Genomic DNA, 5,647 nt, shown 5'->3' on the forward strand with positions numbered 1-5,647 from the left:
CTGAGTGCAGAATAATTGATACTTTTGAACTGTGGTGTTGGAGAAGACTCTTGAGAGTCCCTTGGACTGCAAGGAGATCCAACCAGTCCATCCTAAAGATCAGTCCTGGGTGTTCAATGGAAGGACTGATATTGAAGCTGATGCTCCAATATTTTTGCCACCTGATGCGAAGGGTTGACTCATTTGAAAAGACCATGATCCTGGGAAAGATTGAGGACAGGAGGAGGAGACGACAGAGGATGAGATGGTTAGATGACATCATCAACTCAATGGACATGAGTTTGGGTAAACTCTGGGAATTGGTGATGCACAGGGAGGCCTGGCAAACTGGGGTTCATGGGGTCGCAAAAAGTCGAACACGACTGAGTGACTGAAATGAACTGAACTGAACTGATGTTTACCGGCTTATGATAAAGAGTATTATAAAGGATACAATTGAACATCAAGATGAAGAGGTCAAGTTATGTGGATAGGGGCTCAGAGCTTCTGCACATTCTCTGTACCACCCCCATTTCCATTTGTTCACAGACCCAGAAGCCTGACCAACCTCATCATTTTGAGTTTTTATGGAGGATTCATTATGTAGGTGTGATTGATTAAATATTTGGCCATTGGCAAGTAATTCAATCTCCAGCCCCTCTCTCCTCCCTGGAGGACAAGTGGGTGAGACTGAAAGTTCCAACCCACTAATCTCAGGGTGGGTTTCCCTAGCAACCAACTCCTTTCTTTTAGATGCTTTTCAAAAGTAACCTCATCAACATTAACTCAAGTGTGGCAGAAACAGGTTTGTTATGAACATCAAGGCACCTTTATCATTCTTGTTATTTAGGAATTTCTAAAGGTTTTAGAAACACTGTTCTTGGAATTTGTTTAGTCACTAAGTGGTGTCTGACTCTCTATGACCCCATGGACTGTAGCCTGCCAGATCACTCTGTCCATGGGATTCTCCAGGCAAGAATACAGGAGTGGGTTGCCATTTCCTTCACCAGGGTATCTGTATTTCCTGCACTGACAGGCAGATAGATTCTTTACCACTGAGCCACCAGGGAAGCCCACATGGCAACAAAGCCACATGGCCTCATTCCACTTACTAACTAGTGGGAATCTCCAAGCGGAGAGCTACAAATATTGAAAACAGGACAAGGGGAGGGGCAAGGAATTATATCATGATGTAGAGGTTTTCAAGCATATTTCATAATAATATGCAGTTCAGTTCAGTTCAGTTGCTCAGTCGTGTCTAACTCTTTGTGACCCCATGAATTGCAGCACGCCAGGCCTCCCTGTCCATCACCAACTCCAGGAGTTCACTCAAACTCATGTCCATCGTGTTGGTGATGCCATCCAGCCATCTCATCCTCTGTCGTCCCCTTCTCCTCCTGCCCCCAATCCCTCCCAGCATCAGAGTCTTTTCCAATGAGTCGACTCTTCGCATGAGGTGGCCAAAGTACTGGAGTTTCAGCTTTAGCATCAGTCCTTCCAAAGAACACCCAGGACTGATCTCCTTTAGAATGGACTGGTTGGATCTCCTTGCAGTCCAAGGGACTCTCAAGAGTCTTCTCCAACACCACAGTTCAAAAGCATCAATTCTTCGGCGCTCAGCTTTCTTTACAGTCCAACTCTCACATCCATACATGACCACAGGAAAAACCATAGCCTTTGGTTTGGCTAGACGGACCTTTGTTGGCAGTAGTGTAATACAAAATTTTAAACTGTGAAAGAGCCAATAAAATAAGAGCATTAACCTGGAATGCTGTTGAAGGAGCCACTGGGGTAACATGAAGGGTCCTTATTAGTTGCATTGTGTGTGTGTGTGTGTGTGTGTGTGTGTGTGTGTGTGTATTATTTGCTCAGTCATGTCTGACTCTTTATGACCTCATGGACTGTAGCTTGCCAAGCTCCTCTGTCCGTGGAATTCTCCAGGCAAGAATACCAGAGTGGATTGCCATTCTCTCCTCCAGGGTAATGGGGTCAAAGTAAAGTACTTTAAACATACTTAGTCCTAAGTCCATTAAGTCATTTAGTTATGATAAAATGGAGATGGGCATAAGTTAAAAAAAAAAAAGTTGAGGAAAAAGAAAAAGAGATGGAAGATATGAGTTGTTTGAGTAGAACATCTCTAAGCCATTAAATTTAGGACCTTTAATTTTCAAAGTACTGTCCCTGAGTTGCTCTGAGTTGCTCACTGGGGAATAAGAGATCCAGGTACATGTGGCCATTATAATAGGAAAAGATGCTAAGGAAATGTAATGAGGTCAATTGATCAATTAATTCAAAACGCATTATTAAGTATCATAAAAGAGTCTGCTTGATCCTCAGTGAAAGATACTCGTTGTAAGATAAACTCACCACTTCAGAATAGTAAAGAATTCTGTGTACTTCTGTATAATCCTAGTTATATCCCCTCCTCACATCAACATAATAGATTCTTAGTATCTGTTAAGTGAATGGAAAGAAAGAATAAAAAACTGATGGCAAAAGACTAAATTTATTTGGTCTTCCTGGTCTATTAAAAACAGAATTAGAAACATTTAAAATATAGGGGACTTCACATTTAAAAGAAAACTAGATTTCTGGCTTCTGTACTTTTTAAAGAAAATTCATTTTTTTTTAACAGCTCTATTACCAGTAAGCCTTTGTTCCTGCCTGGCTACAAGTTCCTGGAGCTGGAGAGTGGCTGCTCCCTTAAGACAAGCAGCATGTAGAACACAGGATCCAGACGGCCTAACTTGCTCATATCACCTTCTTAGACTCTGAGTTTACACTGTCTAATCTAGAATGGCATAGCTTTTTGACATACTTTGGTTCCTGTAAGATTTTCTCATAGCTTAAAACAAGTTGGATGGAACTCTAAAACCATCCAAGGTTTTGTCTCTAATGAAAGATGAGGACTCTTCAGTTAGTTACAAGGGGATCTCAACCTAGGCACTATTAGCATGTGGGGTCAGAAAATGTTTGTTGTGGTGGTGGTCTTGTGCTTTAAGCAATCTATCCATAACCTCTACAGACTAGATACTCTCTCACACAGAGTGACAACTAAAAATGTTCCCAGGCATTGCCAAATATAACCCAGGGATGAGGTGGGGGTGGGGCAAAATCACCCCTAATTGAGAACCTCTGAGTTAAATATCAGCCTAGAAGTGGACAGATGCATGAACTCAAAGATGGTACTAGATTTATATTAGAAAGAAAATGGTTAGCTAGCAGCTTGGGCATTGGCTGTAATCTTGTCGCTCCCTGTGCCCAGGTTCTAGGTTTAGTTGCTGGCAACAGATCCCTGACTGAATTACATTTACTCAGACTTCACCAGTTCAAGTTTGAGTGGGATGATAGTGCTATGGTTTTCTAAAATGACTGATTTTTGATCGAGCCTATAAGGACAAGGAAGTGTAGTTAACAAAGTGATGTTATAAAATGTAACATTCCAAATGTATTAATATCTGGATAGCAGTCAGATTCTAGTACTTCATTCTGTTTCCTACTCACAAGTTGTTCCTGATGAATTATTTTTAAAGTGTGACTAAATTATTCATTACAAAGGATCACCATTATTTATGCAACTGAGGTTTACCACTAACATTCCAATATGGATTTTTTTTTTTTTTGACTAGGGGACTTCAATAAAGCTTCTAAGAATAGAAATATATGCCGAGAATTAAACAATTGATGTGGGGCTCACCATAATGGTGAGGAGAAGCACAAATTGATTAAACCTTTGAATCTTAAGGAAATCTTTAATAACAGTAAATAGATAAAACACTATTTATAATATTTACATATACAGTTAAGTTTTATGTACACATTTCAAGTAAAATATCTCAAAACACATTCAAGCAGATTATGCTGCCAGATCATAACAAATTTCTCCCACAAGTTATCTGCCCCATGTGTTTCATTTAAATAAAAATTAGGTAATACTAGGCAACAATAAAGGAGAAGGCAATGGCACCCCACTCCAGTACTCTTGCCTGGAAAATCCCATGGATGGAGAAGCCTGGTAGGCTGCAGTCCACGGGGTCGCTAAGAGTCGGGCATGACTGAGCGACTTCACTTTCACTTTTCACTTTCATTCACTGGAGAAGGAAATGGCAACCCACTCCAGTATTCTTGCCTGGAGAATCCCAGGGACAGAGGAGCCTAGTGGGCTGCCGTCTATGGGGTCACACAGAGTCGGACATGACCGAAGCAACTTAGCAGCAGCAGCAGCAGGCAACAATAAAGGTACAGAAGTATAAAATTATATGCCATTTAAATTTTATTTTCAAATAAATCAGAAAATATAAATTTCATGCCGTAAACCTCTCAGTAAGTTTGATCTATCTTTATTTTTCTTATACCTTCTCTCCACCCTTTCTTTCTGCCATTAAAGGTATATTCTCTACCGTCTGTCCTGATGCCTTACTCAAGGTCAATTTAAATGACTCAAGTGATGACTTCAAGTACAGTACAATCCTTCCTTGGGGAAGTTACTCCTTTGACTAATATTAAGTGGGTTACTATTGGTATGTTAATTAACTGCTTCACTCAGCATAAACTATTTATGTACAATGTACCCTTCATCCATGAACTGATGTGTGAGAAAGAGCCTAAGATGAAATTTAGGAGTTATTTTTTTTGACAGATTGGATTCTGGTGACTATATTAAAATGTATGCTTTTCGTTTTCAGCTATGTTTATTTCAGCATTGAAGGTTGACCATAACTTACTATTTTGATACACAGTTTTTCAAGTAAAAATAAGAAGCTGACTTCTCTCTAAATGTCTGTTTTACCAGTGAGACCCTGTTTTCTCTTTGGAAGGCTCCTCTTTCTCATGCACTCAGTCATGTCTGACTTTTTGTGACACCATGGACTGTGTTTAGCCCACCATGCTCCGCTGTCCATGGAATTTTCCATCAAGAATACTGGAGTGCGTTGCCATTTCCTCCTCCAGGGGATCTTCCCAACCCAGGAATTAAACCCGAGTCTGTGTCTCCTGCATTAGCAGATGGATTTTTTACCATTGCACCATCTGCTAGCCATATACCAATGGAAAGAAGAGAAATACTATCATCGATCTTTTTAAGAGTTGGAAAATAGAGCAATCAACATAGATAGAAGTCATAGAAAGAACAAAATATTTGGTCAGAAATTGTAAAAAGGCTATTCTCAAAAGTAATTACTTCTTCTATCAAGCGTAACAATAGGCAGATTTCAAGACCAGGGAAAGGTTTCTACTTCTAGGGCCAGCAGAAAAGATATTTAACATTGGAAGCTGATATCAATTCAGATTAATAACCTCCACACATTATCAGAATTTCATATAAATAAGTCAACTCTTTCAGTAGTTTCTCTATGAATCAGAAGCTTTTTTTATCTTACTTTTGGAATAAACTTTCTTTAGACTTTCTTTCAGAAAGTTTTATGTTAAAAAGAGGTCAGTTTCACATTTTGGTGAGCACTCTATGACAATGAATATGGATTGACCCAGACAATCTCAAGGCATTTTGCTTACAAATATGAAATGACTCAAAATATAAAATGTATTTTCATAAATGTTTTTATAATTAATTAAAACATCATATTTATTAACACAAATAATTATGATGCATTGTAATATGACATTTCTAAAAACAAAGCACTGAGGACAGTTTATTCTCATTAATAAAATT

At 39.1% G+C, this 5,647-nt stretch overlaps 1 long non-coding RNA gene across 1 annotated transcript; it reads left to right on the forward strand.

Annotated features, from left to right (window-relative positions):
* The first annotated feature begins 1,910 nt into the window (after positions 1 to 1,910).
* On the forward strand, positions 1,911 to 2,796 carry LOC132346775 (uncharacterized). The gene is made up of 2 exons (XR_009496724.1): positions 1,911 to 1,959; positions 2,615 to 2,796. It is a non-coding gene; the product is annotated as an uncharacterized lncRNA (long non-coding RNA).
* The last annotated feature ends 2,851 nt before the right edge of the window (positions 2,797 to 5,647 follow it).

Source organism: Bos taurus, chromosome 12 (genome assembly GCF_002263795.3).
Source record: "Bos taurus isolate L1 Dominette 01449 registration number 42190680 breed Hereford chromosome 12, ARS-UCD2.0, whole genome shotgun sequence".
Lineage (NCBI taxonomy): Eukaryota > Metazoa > Chordata > Mammalia > Artiodactyla > Bovidae > Bos > Bos taurus.